Genomic DNA, 20,867 nt, shown 5'->3' on the forward strand with positions numbered 1-20,867 from the left:
GAAATGGACAAATTCTTAGAAATGTACAACCTGCCAAGACTGAATCAGGAAGAAATAGAAAATATGAACAGACCAATCACAAGCACTGAAATTGAAACTGTGATTAAAAACCTTCCAACAAAGAAAAGCCCAGGACCAGATGGCTTTACAGGCGAATTCTATCAAACATTTAGAGAAGAGCTAACACCTATCCTTCTCAAACTCTTCCAAAATATAGCAGAGGGAGGACCACTCCCAAACTCCTTCTACGAGGCCACCATCACCTTGATACCAAAACCAGACAAGGATGTCACAAAGAAAGAAAACTACAGGCCAATATCACTGATGAACATAGATGCAAAAATCCTCAACAAAATACTAGCAAACAGAATCCAACAGCACATTAAAAGGATCATACACCATGATCAAGTGGGGTTTATTCCAGGAATGCAAGGATTCTTCAATATACGCAAATCTATCAATGTGATAAACCATATTAACAAATTGAAGGAGAAAAACCATATGATCATCTCAATAGATGCAGAGAAAGCTTTTGACAAAATTCAACACCCATTTATGATAAAAACCCTGCAGAAAGTAGGCATAGAGGGAACTTTCCTCAACATAATAAAGGCCATATATGACAAGCCCACAGCAAACATCATCCTCAATGGTGAAAAACTGAAAGCATTTCCACTAAGATCAGGAACAAGACAAGGTTGCCCACTCTCACCACTCTTATTCAACATTGTTTTGGAAGTTTTAGCCACAGCAATCAGAGAAGAAAAGGAAATAAAAGGAATCCAAATCGGAAAAGAAGAAGTAAAGCTGTCACTGTTTGCAGATGACATGATCCTATACATAGAGAACCCTAAAGATGCTACCAGAAAACTACTAGAGCTAATCAATGAATTTGGTAAAGTGGCAGGATACAAAATTAATGCACAGAAATCTCTGGCATTCCTATATACTAATGATGAAAAATCTGAAAGTGAAATCAAGAAAACACTCCCATTTACCATTGCAACAAAAAGAATAAAATATCTAGGAATAAACCTACCTAAGGAGACAAAAGACCTGTATGCAGAAAATTATAAGACACTGATGAAAGAAATTAAAGATGATACAAATAGATGGAGAGATATACCATGTTCTTGGATTGGAAGAATCAACATTGTGAAAATGACTCTACTACCCAAAGCAATCTATAGATTCAATGCAATCCCTATCAAACTACCACTGGCATTTTTCACAGAACTAGAACAAAAAATTTCACAATTTGTATGGAAACACAAAAGACCCCGAATAGCCAAAGCAATCTTGAGAACGAAAGAAGGAACTGGAGGAATCAGGCTCCCTGACTTCAGACTATACTACAAAGCTACAGTTATCAAGACGGTATGGTACTGGCACAAAAACAGAAAGATAGATCAATGGAACAGGATAGAAAGCCCAGAGATAAACCCATGCACATATGGACACCTTATCTTTGATAAAGGTGGCAGTAATGTACAATGGAGAAAGGACAGCCTCTTCAATAAGTGGTGCTGGGAAAACTGGACAGGTACATGTAAAAGTATGAGATTAGATCACTCCCTAACACCATACACAAAAATAAGCTCAAAATGGATTAAAGACCTAAATGTAAGGCCAGAAACTATTAAACTCTTAGAGGAAAACATAGGCAGAACACTGTATGACATAAATCACAGCAAGATCCTTTCTGACCCACCTCCTAGAGTAATGGAAATAAAAACAAAAATAAACAAATGGGACCTAATGAAACTTCAAAGCTTTTGCACAGCAAAGGAAACCATAAACAGGACCAAAAGACAACCCTCAGAATGGGAGAAAATATTTGCAAATGAAGCAACCGACAAAGGATTAATCTCCAAAATTTACAAGCAGCTCATGCAGCTCAATAACAAGAAAACAAACAACCCAATCCAAAAATGGGCAGAAGACCTAAATAGACATTTCTCCAAAGAAGATATACAGACTGCCAACACACACATGAAAGAATGCTCAACATCATTAATCATTAGAGAAATGCAAATCAAAACTACAATGAGATATCATCTCACACCAGTCAGAATGGCCATCATCAAAAAATCTAGAAACAATAAATGCTGGAGAGGGTGTGGAGAAAAGGGAACACTCTTGCACTGCTGGTGGGAATGTGAATTGGTTCAGCCACTATGGAGAACAGTATGGAGGTTCCTTAAAAAACTACAAATAGAACTACCATATGACCCAGCAATCCCACTACTGGGCACATACCCTGAGAAAACCAAAATTCAAAAAGAGTCACGTACCAAAATGTTCATTGCAGCTCTATTTACAATAGCCCGGAGATGGAAACAACCTAAGTGTCCATCATCGGATGAATGGATAAAGAAGATGTGGCACATATATACAATGGAATATTACTCAGCCATAAAAAGAAACGAAATTGAGCTATTTGTAATGAGGTGGATAGACCTAGAGTCTGTCATACAGAGTGAAGTAAGTCAGAAAGAAAAAGACAAATACCGTATGCTAACACATATATATGGAATTTAAGAAAAAAAATGTCATGAAGAACCTAGGGGTAAAGCAGGAATAAAGACGCAGACCTCCTAGAGAACGGACTTGAGGTTATGGGGAGGGGGAAGGGTGAGCTGTGACAGGGCGAGAGAGAGTCATGGGCATATACACACTAACAAACGTAGTAAGGTAGATAGCTAGTGGGAAGCAGCCGCATGGCACAGGGATATTGGCTCGGTGCTTTGTGACAGCCTGGAGGGGTGGGATAGGGAGGGTAGGAGGGAGGGAGACGCAACAGGGAAGACATATGGGAACATATGTTTATGTATGACTGATTCACTTTGTTATAAAGCAGAAATTAACACACCATTGTAAAGCAATTATACCCCAATAAAGATGTTAAAAAAAAAAAAAAAAAAAAAAGAAAATTGTGTATAAAGCAAACTTTAATATACAATAAATATTCTGAATAAATATATAACAATAAATTGAAAACAAACAGTTATGCATAGATCTTAAAAATATTCTAATAAATTTTTAAAAAATGAAGTAAGACTGATACTTATAGTACAGTTGACTTTTGAACAAAGCAGAGGTTAATATGCATATAATTTATAGTTGGTCCTCCATATCTGTGGTTCCTCTACATCCAACAAATCGACTGTGTAGTGCTGTAGTATTTACTATTGAAAAATATCCATGTATATATGGTCTTGCACAGTTCAAACCCACATTGTTTATGGGTCAACAATACATCAATCTTACGTAAATTTTATATATATATATATATATATATATATATATATATATATATATATATAAAACTAAGGTGGGTAACTAAGGTTAGTAGTGAGAGGAAATTGTTGAAGTTTGTATTTGGTATGAATGTTTATAACAGAGAAAATGCTTTGCAAGGATCAATTATATGTGTATTATGAATTGAAAATACACACTATTCAACAATATGGACCTGTAGTGTATAAACAATAATTAAAGAAAAACATTAAAAATTCTAAGTAAGACTCCAAGTAAGTGCTCACTAGACTCCATGGGGCCCTAATTCTTGAAGGAAAGTAAGGGGAGATTAATCCTGTTCAAATAAGAAAGAAAGGAAGAGGCTACAGAGAGTTGGGGCTGTGACTCTGGAACAAGAGAAGTGTATACAGGGCATGGATCCGGGTAGCAAATGGTAAACAAAGAACCAGAGACCAGCTCTGGTAAAAGGGCTTTGTACAGCTTCATATGAGAAGCTATTGTGTGGAAATCTCTGATAGAAATCCTAGAATTTGAACTGGCAATAAGACTCACATCTTATTGAAACCCAGTGGCTAAAGTTGACACTGCTTAGTGTTGAAGTGGCAAATAAGGTAGGGGTAGTCCTTCCAAAAGATAAAGAAATATTCTGGAATCGTATGAACCTGGGTACTGACATCCTAATCAAAAAGAGAAGTTGAAAGTACTTGTTGAACAAACTGAAGGACCTGAGGCAGTTAACTGGGAAAGTTCCAGTCAGGGTAACTGCCAGAGGGAACCAACATCAAAGTCTAGAGGCTGAGCTGACTTGAAATGAGAATCCCATCCAGAGACAGACAAAAGAGGGTGTCTCTAAAGAGACTAGTACAATGAGTCAGTAAGAAGGGACTTCCATGCAGGGACAGAAGTCATGGGCATCTTCTTTCATATAGGCACAAGAAACTCAAACAGATAGTATGTGAAGTTTTCTCAAAGACTAAATGTCTATTGTAGGATAAATGGATAAAGAAGATGTGGTATACATATGCAATAAAATATTATTCAGTCTTAAAAAAGAAAAAAAAAAAAAACTCCTGCCATTTGTAACAGCATGGACAAATCTTGAGGGCATTAGGCACTCAGAAAGTCAGGGAAATAAAACACTATGATCTCACTTATATGTGGAATCTTATAAAGCTCAGATCATAGAAACAGTGTTGATTAGTGGTTTCCAGGAGACGTTGAAGGGGAGAAAGGAGATATTGGTTAAATGTTACACACTTCCAGTCATAAGAGGAATATGTTCTGGGGATCTAATGTACATCATGGTGAATATAATTAACAATTCTATATTGTTCACTTGAAAATTACTAAGAGAATAGATCTTATTTTTTTCATCATAACAAAAAAATAGTAAATGTGTGATGTGAAGAGCACGTTAACTAACCTTACTGTTATAATCCTTTTGTAACATATGTGTGATAAAATTACCACATTTTACATCTTGAACTTACACAATGTTATAAATCAAATATATTTCATTAAATCTGGAAAAAGAAAAAAAAACTAGTAAGTCTGGAAAATGTGTTCCTATACTGCTTATTTCTGGAATGCAGTTTACCCACCATCAGTGAGAACAACCTCCATGAGAACAGCTCTTTACAAAGTCCTCTTAGCAGCTAGTAGAGTTGTCAGTTTTGTTCCTCTCAATGAACAGTTTCATTTACCAAGAGAACGTGGTTCTCTTTGGTAGTCTGTTCCCACATACTACACTAAAATGGCTTCTAATTTTTCTAGAATATTCTTTGATACTGTCCCAATAAATGCAAAGGCTTTGAAGAATAATCTGAAATACTCTCCACATAGGAGCTCTGGGTCTAAATTAACACCAGACAATGCCATAGTCCTAGGTCATGCTTGGCTATTTGCCCTTAGATGGCATTATTTCTCCCACAGATTATATAGTAGCAGAGGCAGAGACAATTTAGGTCTTGAAGTTCCAAAGCATTGATGGACAGATGTATTATTCTTTCATTCATATCATTTGGTTTTATTAAACCAAACCCTATATAAAAATGTCTCTCATATTATCTATAATCTCTCTATCTAACTAGCTACTTAACTAGCTATGTATCTGTCTATCAATAGATAGATAAATAGATGGATGATCTTATGTTAAGAATTTATTTTAGAGGCCCAGGCCCTTTTTTACATTCAGCCAGAAGTCCCACAGACATAAAACGTGAAAACACATGACATTTTCAGTGGAAATGAACTGAAGTCATACTTTCTAACACATCTTTCACATGGGACCTAATATAGACTATTTGAACTACAAAATAGATAATGGATCTTATCATAGGGAAAATACAGAAAAAAATTTACATCTGGCTATTTTTGTTAATGATTCTCAGTAAAAGATAAGCAAAAGATTAAAAGCAAATTAGTGAGGGAAAATTTGTAAATTAAGCTCATATGGTATTGCTGTTGTTCACACACACACACACACACACACACACACACACACACACACAATGACAGGATCCCAAACATTTACCTTGCATTTGAGAACCCATATAGACTGTAATAAATCATATCTAGTTAATTTGTTGGAATATTAGTGGGAGTTTTAGAAAAACATGTAACAGTGTGTCATAGATGAGCTGACTCTAAAGAGGATGGGGGAAACTAGAGAGACAGAGATGGAGTATAAAATAACTATTGGAAAAATTATGTGAGAGTTCAAGGAACACATTTGAAGGTAGGCTCAAGGCTCCTAAAAGGGAGAATTACTCATAAAAATGTTCTTTCTTCCTTAAAAACATAAAAGGGAAAATGTATGATATTTGTAGAACAATTTGAAATAAAGAGCAGGGTTGTTTTAAAAACCAACATTGTGTAACCTCATCAGTAACCTTTGGAAGATAATGTTGGTGAAGTTAAGGCTGAAAAATTATAGAAAATATTCAATGGCCAAAATGTAACAGTTGGAAGATGCTGAGTTCACCTCCTCCCATTGCACACCAAAACTACAGCTATTTACAGAACAATCATTGATGAAAAAGACTGGAAAACTAGGAGAAAAGATCTAGAACTAAAGACAAAAAGAATGAACTGCAGGAAGACAAGTAGAAGGGGGACAGACACAGTATAGTCAAAATCTATACCCTTAGCCAGGTGGTCTACTCACAAACAGGAGGATAATTAAAGTTGCAGAGGTCCTCCCCAAGGAGCAAGGAGTCCTAGACCACTGTCAGTCTCCCCAGACTGGGGTTCCTGCACCAGAAAGACAAGCCCCCAGAATGTTTGGCATTAAGGTCAGAGGGCCTTATTTTTGAGAGGCAGAAGGTTGTGGGGAATAGAGACTCCACTCTTAAAGGATACACACAAATTATCACACACTCTGGGACCTGCAGCCAGAAACACTGTTCCACCCACCAGTGGACTGACACTAGTGCCAAGACCAGCCTGAAACACCAGTGGGCAGGCACCAGCCTCAGAAGCCCCTGGGCCATGGCTCCGCCCACTAGAAGACCAACATCAGCTCTGAGACTCTCCACCAACCAGCAACATTGGGATCCAGATTCACTCATCAGAAGAACAGCACCAGCTATAGAAGACCCTGTACTCAACAGCCAGCTATGTCTGGAAACAGCCATGCCCACCAGCAGGATGACAATAGATCTGGGAAAATTGGCTCAACAACCACCCACCCCAGAACATGGCTCTGCCTAGCAGTAGGCCAGTACTAGCCGTAGGACACTCAGGATTCTACAGCCAGCTGCCTGGTAAACTGGCCCTGCCAATCAGTAGCTGGCAGTTTCCACACAAGGCAGGACCTGGCAAACAACCAGACTGAGGGTCAGCCATGCCTGCAGTCTGCCCTTATTAGTCAGCCTGCAACAACAGAAGGACCCGTGCAGCCCACATAGGGCTAGAGTATTTAATGCTGGTGACAAAAGGGGAGTGTGCTGCTGGGACGTATAGGATGTCACCTAAAAAATGTCATTTCTCCAAGGTCAGGAAACATAACCAACCTACCAGACACAGAAATAAAAACAGCATATTAGTCAAAATTAAGTGACAGAGGAACATGTTCCAAATGATTAAACACCGGAAGAAGAACTAAGTGGAAATAGGCAACCTACCTAATAAAGAGTTCAAGGTAATGATCAAAATAATAGTCAAAGAACTCAGGAGAAATTAGATGAACAGAGTGAGAAGTTAGAAGTTTTTAACAAATTAGAAAATATAAAGAAGAACCATACAGAGACACAGAATAAAATAATTGAAAAGAAAAATACACTAGAAGGAATCAACAGTAAATTAGATGATACCAAAAAATAAATCAACAAGTTAGAAGACAGAGCCATAGAAATCACTCAAGCTAAATAGTAAAGAAGAATGAAGAATTAAAAAAAAAAAAGACTGAGACCTCTGGGTCAACATCAAGCATACTAACAATCACATTATGGGGTCCCAGATGGAGAAAAGAGAGAGAAAGTGATAGAGAACATATTTGAAGACATAATAACTGAAAACCTCCATAACCTGGGGGAGGAAACAGGTATCCATGTTCAGAATTCACAAAGAGTCCAGAAGAGGATCAAACAAAAGAGGACCACATCAAGACACATTGTAATTAACATGGTGAATATTAAATATTAGGAGAGAATATTGAAAACAACAAGGAAAAAGGAAGAAGTTAGTTACAAGAGGACTCCCATTAGGCTCTCAGCTGACTTTTTAGCAGAAACTCTGAAGGCCACAGGGAGTGGTATGATATATTTAAAGTGATGAAAGGAAAAAAACTTATAATGAAGAATATTCTACACAGTTAGTGTTCTATTCAGATTTGATGGGGAGATCAAAAGTTTTCCAGACAAGGAAAAATGAGAAGAGTTTAGCACTGCTAAACCAGCTTTACAAGAAAAAATTAAATAGAATTCCCTATGGGAAAAAGGAAAAGCCACAATGAGAAAGACGAAAATTATGAAAGGAAAAATCAAATTGGTAAAGGCAAATATATAGTAAAGAGAGTGAATCAATCATGTATAAAGCTAGTAGGAAGTTTAAAGACAATATCATCCATTGTCATCTATATCCACAATAAGTAGTTAAGGGATACACAAAAATATATAAAATATGATGTCAAAAACAGTAAATATTGTTGGGTTTGTTAAACTGAGTTTGAAATTAAGAGATCTTAAGCCTTAATTAATTTCTTAATTTAAGATCTTAAGATCTTAAATTAAGAAATTAAGCCACCTAATATAATTTTATATATATATATACACACATATATATACTATATATATATATATAAATATGGAGAGACAGACAGACAAAGAGACAGAGAGGGACAGAGAGACAGAGACAGAGAGAATAATGAGAGAGACAGAGAGAAAGAGAGAGGTATATTGCAATACATAAACATCATGGTAACTACAAACAAAAATCTATAATAGATACACAGACAAAAAAGGGAAAAGAATCCAAACATAACATTATAGATAGTCATCAAATCACAAGGAAAGAGAGCAAAAGAAGAAGAAAGGAACAAAAAAGAACTATAAAACAACCCCAAAACAATTAACAATATGGCAATAAGTACATACATATAAATGATTACTTTAAATGTAAATGGACTATATGCTGCAATAAAAGACATATAGTGGCTGAATGGATACGAAACAAGACTCATATATATGCTGCCTATAAGAGACTCACTTCAGATCTAAAACAACACAGGCTAAAAGTGAGAGGATGGAAAATGGTATCTCATGCAGATGAAAATCAAATGGAAGTCAGTAGCAATACTTATACAACCTAGACTTTAAAACAAAGACTGTAACAAGAGAGAAGGACATTACATAACATCAAGGGATCAATCCAATAAGAAGTTATAAAAATTGTAAATATACATGCACCCAACCTAGGAGCACCTAACTACATAAAATATATATTAACAGATACAAAGGGATAATTCACATTAACACAATAATAGTAGGGGGCTTTAACACCCCACTTAAATCAATGGACCAATCATCCATACCTGAATTTAAAAAGTAAATGCTGGCCTTAAAAGACACATTATACCAGATGAACTTCATAGATATATATAGAGCAGTCCAGCCAAAAGCAGAAGAAAACACATTCTTTTCAAGTGTACATAGAATATTGTCCAGGATAGGTCACATGCTAGACCAAAAAACAATCCACAGTAAAATTCAGAAAATTGAAACCATATTAAATAACTTTTCTGAACACAACACTATGAAACTTTTAATCAATTACAAGAGATAAGCTGCAAAAAAAAAAAAAAGCAAAAAAGCACAAACATATGGAAGCTAAACAATATGCTACTAAACAACAAATGTTTCACTGAAGAAATCAAAGAAGGAATAAATAACTAGAGACAAAAGAAAATGAAAACACAATGAGCCTAAAGCTATGGGAGGCAGCAAAATTAGTTCTAAGAGGAAAGTTTGTTAGCAAGACTTCAAACTAGTTTAGAGAGACTTCAAACTAGTGAGGAACTAGTTTGTCCCTAAAGCCTACTTTAGGAAACAAGGAAAACCTCAATGAATAGGTTAACCTTACACCAAAAGGAGCTAGAAAAAGAACAAACAAAATCTAAAGTTAGAAGAAAAGAAATCATAAAGATCAGAGTAGAAATAAATAAAATACTAAAAAGTCAATAGAAAACATCAATAAAACTAAGAGCTGGTTATTTAAAAATATAAACAAAATTGATGAAGTTTTACTCAGACTTATTATGAACAAAAGAGCAAGGGCCCAAAACAATCAAATCAGAAGTCACAAAGGAGAAGTTACATACATTATCACAAAAATATAAAGAATCATAAGAGATTACTATGAAGAATTTTATGCCAATAAAATGGACAACATAGAAGAAATGGACAAATTCCTAGAAATGTACAATCTCACAAAATGGAACCATTAGAAATAGAAAATATAAACAGACTAATTATAAGTATGAAATTAAATCAGTAATAGTAATTTAAAAAACATCCCAACAAATAAAAATCCAGCTTTACAGGTGAATTCTACAAAACATTTAGAGAAGAGTTAATACCTATCCTTTTCAAACTATTTAAAAAAAGATGCAGAGAAAGGAACACTTCCAAACTCATTCTGCATGTCCCATATCACCTTGATAACAAAACTAAAACAAAGATATCGCAAAAAAAGAAAATTGCAGGCCAATAACCCTGATAACTATAGATACAAAAATCCACAGGAAAATGTTAGCAAATTATATTCAACAATACATTAAAAGGATCATACACCATGAACAAGTGGGATTTAACCCAGGAATGCAAGGATGGTTCAATATTCATAAACTAATCAATCTGAAACACCACATTAACAAATTAAGAACAAAAATTATACGGTCATCTCAAGAGATTCAGAAAAAGCTTTTGACAAAATTTAACATTATTTTAATGATAAAATTCTCAGGCTTTCCTGGTGGCGCAGTGGTTGAGAGTCCACCTGCTGATGCAGGGAACACGGGTTCATGCCCCAGACTGGGAGGATCCTACATGCCTCGGAGCGGCTGGGCCCATGAGCCATGGCTGCTGAGCCTGAGCATCTGGAGCCTGTGCTCTGCAATGGGAGAAGCCACAACAGTGAGAGGCCCGCGTACTGCAAAAAAAAAAAAAAAAAAACTCTCAAAAACTGGGTACAGGGGAACATGCCTCAACATAATAAAGAGCATGTATGTTAAGCCCACAAATAACATCATACTCAATGATGAAAAGTTGAAAACATTTCCTCTAAGATCAGGAATAAAACAAAGATATCCACTCTTGCCATTTTTATTCAACAAAGTATTGAAAATCCTAGCCACAACAATCAATCAGGAAAACAGAAATATAAGGAGTCCAGCTTGGAAAGGAAGAAGTAAAAGTGTTACCGTTTGAAGATAAGATGATGCTATACATAGAAAATTCTAATTTACCAAAAAATTACTAGAGCTCATCAATGAATGTGGTAAATTTTCAGGGTATAAAATTAATATAGAGAAATCTATTGCATTTATATAAGCTAAAAACAAATTTCCAGAGAGAAAAATTAAGAAAACAATTTCAATTCTAATTATATCAAAATTAATAAAATATCTAGCAATAAATCTAACTAAGGAGGTAAAAGACCTGCACTTAGAAAACTGTAAGACACTGATGAAAAAAATTGAACAAGACACTAACAATTGGAAATATACACTATGTTAATGGATTAGAAGAATTAATGTTGTTAAAAATAAGCATACTACCAAAAGCAATCTACAGATTCAATATGATCCTTATTTAAATACCAACAGCATTTTTTTCACAGAGCTAGAACAAATAATTCTAAAGTTTGTATGGAACCACATAAAACCACAAAGAGTTAAAACAATCTTGAGAAAGATGAACAAAAGTGGAGCTGTCATGCTCCCTGAGTTCAAAAAATACTTTAAAGGTATAGTAATTGGGCTTCCCTGGTGGTGCAGTGGTTGAGAGTCTGCCTGCCTATTCAGGAGACATGGGTTCATGCCCTGGTCCAGGAGGATCCCACATGCCACGGAGCAGCTGGGCCCATGAGCCATGGCCACTGAGCCTGTGTGTCCAGAGCCTGTGCTCCACAACGGGAGAGGCCACAACAGTGAGAGGCCCGCATACCGCAAAAAAAAAAAAAAAAAGAAAAAAAAAGGTATAGTAATCAAAGCAGTATGGTACTGACACAAACAAGATGCACACATAAATGGAACAGAATAGAGAAGTGAATCTTCACTTATAGGGACAATTAAACACATGACAAAGGAGGCAAGAATATACAATGGGGAAAAGACAACTTCTTCAATAAATGGTGTTGTGAAAACAGGACAGCTATATGCCAAAGAATCAAACTGGACTACTCTCTCCACCATGCACAAAAATAAATCCAAAATGGATTAAAGACTGAAATGTAAGACCTGCTGCCATAACATTTCTAGAAGAAAACAGTAAGCAGTAACCTCTTTGACAAAGATCTTCAAAATAATTTTTAGATATTTCCTCAGGCAAGGGAACAATAGCAAAAATTAACAAACGGAACTTAAATCAAAGTAACTTTTGCACAGTGAAGGAAATTATCAGCAAAACCAAAAACGCCTACTGAAAGGGAGAAGATATTTGCAAATGATATATGCATTAAGGCAATAATATCCAAAATATACAAAAAATTTATATAACTCAACAAATTGGGCAGAGGCTCTGAACAGACGTTTTTCCAAGGAAGACAAACAGATTGCCAACAGGCCCAGGAAAAGTTGTTGAACATCATTAATCATCAGGGACATGGAAATCAATATTTGTGACCATGTCACACCTGTCAGAATGGCTATTTATCAAAAAAGACAGCAAGTAAGTGTTAGTGAGGATGTGAAGAAAAGGGAATTCTCATGCATTGTTGGTGGGAATGTACGTTGGTGCAGCCACTATGGAAAGCAATATGGATATTCCTCAAAATATTAAAATAGAAACACCATACGATCCAGTATTTCCACATCTTTGTGTTTATACAAAAAAACAACAAAAACACAAATACTAATTAGAAAAGATAAATTCACCCCATATTTATTGCAGCAATAACCAAGATATAGAAGCAATACACAATGAAATATTACTTAGCCATAAAAAATGAAATCTTACCTTTGGTGACATCATGAATGGACATAGAGGGTATTATACTAAGTGAAATAAGTCAGACAGAAAAAGGCAAATGCTGTCTGATTTCACTTATATGTGGAATCTAAAAAAAACACAATAATTGAACAAACATAACTTAATAGAAAGAAAATCATAGATACAGAGAACAAACAAGTGGTTGCCAGAGTGTAGGAGGTGCAGGGAGGAGAGAGATAGGTGAGGGAGATTAAGAAGTACAAACTTCAGTTGCAAAATAAATGTCACAGGTATGGAATGTACAGTGTGGGGAATATAGTCAATAACCATGCAATATCTTTGGATGGTGACAGATTGTATTTAGATTTACGGTGGTGACCATTTTGAAATGTATAGATGTATTCAATTACTATGTTGTGTATCAGGAAGTAAGATAGTGTTGTAAGTCAATTATACTTCAAAAACAAACCAAATAAACCAGCTCATAGAAAAAGAGATCAGAGGTGGGGGATGGGGCAGTAGGAATTGGATGAAGGCAGTCAAAAGGTGCTAACTTCCAGTTACAAGGTAAATAAGTACTAGTGAGTTAATGTACAACATGATAAATATAATTAACACTGCTGTATGTTATATACAAAAAGTGTTAAGAGTAAATCCTAAGAGTTTTTAACACATAATTTTTTTTTCTATTTCTTTAATTTTGTATCTATAAGAGATGATGTATGTTCACTAATCTTGTGATAATCATTTCATGGTACATGTAAATCAAATCATTATACTGTACACTTTAAACCTGTACAGGGCTGTATGTCAATTATATCTCAAAAAAATTGAAGAAAAAATCAAAAGTATAGAAAACATTCATATTCTTTTGGATTGGTTTGTTCATTCTCTCCTGATCTCAGGTTTAGGTGATGGAAGTTCTAGTATATCTCTCCCTTTAAAAAAATCCATTTTATTTAGTTCACCTATATAATGCCATGGTTGAATTAGATGATGGGTTTGTAATGCATCGGTTCAAAAATAAATCTATATATTGGGTCGACATGGTTATTTACATCATAATTTTATTTTCACTAGAATATAAGTTTCATGAAATTTGGAACTGTGTGCATGTTTGTGTGCATTTGTGTGTGCGTGTGTTTGAAGAGCTATCAGCTAAGTCTCTAGAGATTTTCTGGCTTATGGTAGGTACTCAGTAAATATTTGTTTAAAGAATGAATGAATTCTTACTATATTCTCCCCAAAATTTGAAACATGATATTCAGTTTCACACTTACTTCTCTGTAATGTACCCAGATCTCATTCTTTTTTTTTTTTTTTTTTTTTTTGCGGGACGCGGGCCTCTCACTGTTGTGGCCTCTCCCATTGTGGAGCACAGGCTCTGGACGCGCAGGCTCAGCAGCCATGGCTCACGGGCCTAGCTGCTCCGTGGCATGTGGGATCTTCCCGGACCAGGGCACGAACCCGTGTCCCCTGTATCGGCAGGTGGACTCTCAACCACTGCGCCACCAGGGAAGCCCAGATCTCATTCTTTTATTCCCAGCTCTCTTTCACATTTGTAAATATTTCAGTGCTTTTCATCAGAGGTTTGCATTGCACTAAAAACAGGGGTCTTGATTTTGCACAAAATCTATTAACTCAAAATAAACATTTAAAAGGATCTATTTACATTTCAAGAGTAAACTGTTTCTGAGATCACAATTACAACATTGATATTCTTTTTTTTTTTTTTTGCGGTACGCGGGCCTCTCACTGCCGTGGTCTCTCCCATTGCGGAGCACAGGCTCCGGAAGCGCAGGCTCAGCGGCCATGACTCACGGACCCAGCCGCTCTGCAGCATGTGGGATCCTCCCAGACCGGGGCACGAACCCGCGTCCCCTGCATCGGCAGGCAGACTCTCAACCACTGCGCCACCAGGGAAGCCCAACATTGATATTCTTTAGTGTTGTGGCATATTATATATTATATTATATTATATTATATTATATTATATTATATTATATTAATTAGTATTAGTATTAGTATATGATCCGGACACTATAAAACTCTTAGAGGAAAACAGTCAGAACACTCTCTGACATAAATCACAGCAATAGCTTCTTGGATCCACCATCTAGAGTAATGCAAATGAAAGGAGAAAGTCTTTGTTAGAGCAAACATGCCTGTAGCTACTAAAGGCAGAAATGCAGGTCAGAGAAATCTTGGAACCACAGGGCCAGGTGAGAATGGGTAAGCTGATAGATAGGGACTGGTGAGGAGTTGGTGCTTGGGCTGAGAGAAGAAAAGACCTCGTCTTTTTGAATCATCTCTTTCTCTGCTTTTAAGGTGAAACTTCGTTCTTAAAAATAAAGGCACCAGCACTCTGCCTTGCCAGCAGATGAGCTAAAAAAAGAAGAAAAAAAAAGATATATAATTTAAGGCAACATAATATTACTAATGATAGGAAGGAAAAAAAAAAGGTAAGAAGACAGAGAGAGAGTCTGGGAAGAGTACAATGGAAGCTATTGTAGTATTTTTAAGAGAAAAGTCACATAATCATCCTAGGTTTTAAAGTGAACTTTTGTTCTGTTTCTTGATTGTTGTGGCGGGTATATGAATCTACACATGGGAAAAAAATGGCATAAAAGTATACACATATGTTTTAACAATATCAGTTTCTTGGCTTTGCTACTGTACTACAGCTATGTCAGATATAACTGTTGGGGAAACTGCATAATAGATACATCAAACCTCTCTCTATTATCTCAGCAATTTCCTATGAATCTATAATTATTTCAAAACAAAATTCTTAAAATACACCTTTTGACTAAATGATGCAAGAATGGAAGCAGGAAGATCAATTAGCAGGCATGACATATTCACATGAGAGACGATTGTGATTTAGAACTATGTGATGTTTCAAGAGTAGTTAAGGAGTAGTCAGATTCTGATATAATTTGAAGATTTGGGGTATAATACGAGGAAGAAAAAGAGAATTTGGGAGTGGGCAGTTGTGTGAATGGCCATGCCTTTTACTGAGATAGGAGAGCTGGAAATATTTAAAGATACGGGAAAAGTAGAAACAGGTTTTCTCTTTGGGAAATATTAAGTTAGAGATGGCTACTATATCAAAATGAAAATGTGAGATAAGCAGCAAATATGTGCTTGAAATTAAGGCAAGATGTCAGAGTTGAATATGTAGATATGGAAGTCATCCTTAGATAATTTATTTAAAATCAAGACACTAGATAAGATCAGAGTAAGAGAATAGAGAAGGAAAAAACAAAGTCTGAAAACTGAGCCCTGGAGCTATTGAAATTACAAGGCATTGGAAAAGGGAGAGGATTTGGAGAAGAAGAGAGAGAAAGAGAGTGAGTAAGGCAGGAATAATATCTCAACACGGCATATCTAATTAAATAAACAAAATGTTTCATGAAGGAAAGAGTGATCAAGTATGACAATGCTGCTGAAACTGGGAAGTTAGTAATAACTGATAACTGACTCTTAGACTTGATAATATGGAGGGAAGAGGGGACAGTGACATGAACAGTTACCAAATGCTGGGGATGAGAGTTTGAGTAATTTTAGAAGAGAATATGAGATGAAATAAAAGAGCTCAGCAGTAGGGAGAGGAATCAGGATGGTGGAGTTAAGGACACCAAGCCCACCTCCAATAAACACATCAAAAATACTTCTACATGTGGAACAATTGTCCCTGAAAACTAACTGGAATCTAGCAGAAAGACTGTACAACTAAGGCTGTAACAAAGATCCACATGGAATCAGGTTAGAAGGGAAGAGAAGAAATCAGCTCAGGATCTGTGCCCTGGGAGGGGACTAAGATGAAAAGGGAGACTGCATGAGTGGAAATACTCCCTGAGGAATGAGTGATTGAAGCCACATATTGGGTGCCTCATCCCTGGGGTCTGACCAATGAAAAATGAGCCCCCTTTGCTGGTAGGAGGGCCTTTGGGAATAATGGGAGGGGTGTGGGGAGCTTGGACTTAGCTCAAGAGGAACACAAAAATACTAGCTTAGTATTGAAACAGGGCAGAGAGAGCAGATTGAAACTGAAACCTTGTGTGTGGTTGACTGGTTTCCTGTGACCACCCAGGAGCATGCCTTAGCCTGAGACAAGGGAATGCTCTAGCACCACTTGCTTCATGTCACAGCTCCACATTGGAGCTAAGGCAACCACAATCAAGGAAAAACCTGGCCATGAGACACTGAGGCAGATCAAACCCTGAATAGCATCTGAACATGGAGGAGGCAGCCATTACTAGCAATTGCACAGGGGTGCAACAGAAGCATTCTGGATCTCTGACAGCAGACAGATCATCACAGTCCAGGCCCTAAGCTTTGCTGAACACCCACACCTGTCTCTTTTTCTCTAGCACTGCTCCTATCTGTGGTGAGAGTGCCAGTACTGGGAAGGGGTAGAGCACAAACTTACAGGAAACTGAGTCAGCCTGAACCCAACCCTCAGGGCTTCTGCTTCAGCAACTTGGGAACGGATCCCACCCATGATAGGGCAGTGACAGCTACAGAGGACAGGGAAAGCCTCACCTCACATCTGGCTCCATCTCCAACCCCACTGCCTACAAAGGTAATAGCTACAAATACACCCTGAGGAAAAATATGACTTGTGTTCACATCAAATCCAGTTCACCCAACAAAGCCACTGGGCACAGACAGACTGTATAAGGATGCTCCCACATAAGGACCCACCTACAAGACCACTAAAGGTAATTGTTTAACTTAATTTCATAGAGACAGAGAAAGATAAGCAAAATGAGAAGGCAGACAAATTTGTTTCAATTGAAAGAGCAAGATAAAAACCAATGAAAAAACAACAAATGAAACAAATAAACAATTTACCTGATAGAGATTCAAAACATTTACATTAAGAACACTAACTGAATTAGGGAAAAGAATAAATGAACACAGTGAGAATTTTAACAAGGAACTAGAAAATATAAAAAGGAATCAGTCTGAATGGAATAATACAATAACTGAAATGAAAATCACACTAGAAAGAATGAGCAGTAGACTAGGTGATACAGAAGAACACACAAGTGATCTGGAAGAAAGAATAATGGAAATCACCCAATCAAAAGAGCAAAAATAAAAGCAAATAAAAAAAAGGAAAAAGTTTAAGGGATATTTGGAATAATATTAAGCATACAAACATTCACCATTATATGAGGCCCAGAAGGAGAAGAGAGAGAGGGGGGTCAAAAATGTAGTTAATAAAATTATGGCTGAAAACTTCCCAAGCCTCAAGAAGGAAAATGATTTCCAAGTATAGGAAGCATGGAGAGTCCCAAACAAGATGAACCCAAACAAACCCACACCAAGACATATAATTAAAATGGCTAAAGTTAAAGATAAAGGGAGAATTATAAAGGTGGCAAGAGAAAAACAAAGAGTCGCATACAAGGAAATCCCCATAAGACTATCAGCTGATTTTTCTGCAGAAATTTGCAGGCCAGAATGGAGTGTCAAGAAGTGTTTAAAGGGAGAATTATAAAGGTGGCAAGAGAAAAACAAAGAGTCGCATACAAGGAAATCCCCATAAGACTATCAGCTGATTTTTCTGCAGAAATTTGCAGGCCAGAATGGAGTGTCAAGAAGTGTTTAAATAATGGAAAATAACCTGCAACCTAAGATACTCTACCCAGCAAGATTATCATTTAGAATAGAAGGAAAGATGAAGAAATTCTCAGACAAGCAAAAACTAAAAGAGTTCATCAATACTAAACTGACTCCAAAAGAAATGTTAAAAAGTCTTCTCTAAGTAGAAAAGAAAAGGTTATAATAAGTAAGATTGTATAGGAAAGGATAAATCCCACTACTAAAGGCAAATATATAGTAAGGGCTGGGGATCAACCACTTAGATAAGCTAGTATGAAGATTAAAAGACAAAAAAAAATTAAAATCAAGTATAACTACAATACTTAGTAAAGGGATAAACATGAAGATGTAAAATATGACATCAAAAACATGAAGTGTGAGAGTAGAGTAAAAAATATAGATCTTTAGAATGTGCTTGAATTTAAAGGACTACCTGTTTAAACAAATAGATATAGTTATTGGACAACAAATGTGGACCCATGGTAACCACAAATCAAAAACCCACAATAGATATGCAAAAACTAGAGAGAAAGGAACATATGCACACACATGTGTGCTCACACACACACACACACAAACACACACCACTAAAAAAAATATTATCAAACCACAAGGGAAGAAACTTAAAAAAGAAGAAAAGAATGGAAGAACTACAAAAACAACCAGAAAACAGGTAATAAAAAGGCAATAAGTACATACTCATCTATAATTGCTGTAAAGGTCAATGGAATAACTGATCCAATCAAAAGACATAGGGTGCCTGATTGGATAAAAAAGAAGACAATGCTGCTTACAAGAGAATCATTTCAGACTTAAAGACACACAGACTTAAAGTGAGGGGATGGAAAAAGATATTTGTGAACACTGAAATGACAAGAAAGTGAGCATAACCATACTCAAATCAGAAAAAATAGACCTTAAAACAAAGTCAATAACAAAAGACAAAGACGAGCATTATATAATGATAAAAGAATCAATACAAGAAGAGAGTATTACACTCAATATATATGCACCCAATTCAGGATCTCCTAAATATAGAAAGCAAATATTAACAGATATAAAGGAAGAAATTGACAACAGTACAATAATAGTAGGGGACTTTAATATGCTAATTTCTTCAATGGAAAGATCATCCAGACAGAAAATCAATAAGAAACAGTGGTCTTATATAACATAATTGACCAGTTGGACATATTAGATAATTATAAAACATTCAATCCAAAAACTGCTGAATACATATTCTTTTCAAGTGCACATGCATCATTCTCCAGGATAGATCACATGTGAGGCTACAAAACAAGCCTCAACAAATTGAAGAGGATAGAAATTATATCAAGCATTTTTTTCAGACCACAACAGTGTGAAAGTAGAAATCAGTTCCAGAAGAAAAATGGGAAAAGCACAAACACATGGAGACTAAATAATATGCTACTAAAAATGTAATGGATCAATGGAGAAATCAAAGAAGAAGTCAGAAAATACCTCAAGACAAATGAAAATGGAAACACAATTTTCTGAAATCTATGGGATGCAGTGAAAGCAGTTCTAAGAGGGAAGTTCATAGGAACACAGTCCTACCTCAAGAAAAAAGTACAAATCTCAAATAAACAACCTAACCTACCACCTAAAGGAATTAGAAAAGGAAGAACAAAGCCCAAAGTCAGCAGAAAGGGGAAAATAATAAAGATCAGAGAGGAATTAAGTAGAGACCAAAAATAAATATAGAAAAGATCAATAAAACCAAGAGCTGGTTTTCTGAAAAGATAAACAAAATTGATGAACCTTTATCCAGGCTCATCAATAATAAAAGAGAGACAACCCAAATAAGCAAAAAAAGAAATAAAAGAAGAGAAATAACAGCCAATATCACAGATATATTTTTTTAAAAACTTAAGAGAAAACTAAAAACACTTATATGCTAACAAATTGACAACCTAGAAGAAATCTACAAATTTCTAGAAACCTACAACCCCCCAAGACTGAATCAGGAAGAAATAGACAACCTGAACAGATCAATCACTAGTAGAGAAATTGAATTTATAATAAAAAAGAGTCCCTGCAAACAAAAGTCCAGGACCAGATGGCTTTATAGGGAAATTATTTTTTTAAAAAACATTTAAATAAGAGCTAATGCCTATCCTTCTCAAACTATTCCAAAAAACTGCAGAGGATAGGACATTACCAGATTTATCCTATAATGCCACCATTACTCTGACACCAAAACCAGACAAAGACACTACAAAAAAAAAAAAGAAAATTACAGGCCAACATCTCTGATGAACATAGATGCAAAAATCCTCAGCAATGTATTAGCAAATCGAATTCAACAATATATAAAAGGGA

Source organism: Leucopleurus acutus, assembly GCF_964270905.1.
Source record: "Leucopleurus acutus genome assembly, chromosome: 8".
NCBI classification, from domain to species: Eukaryota; Metazoa; Chordata; class Mammalia; order Artiodactyla; family Delphinidae; genus Leucopleurus; species Leucopleurus acutus.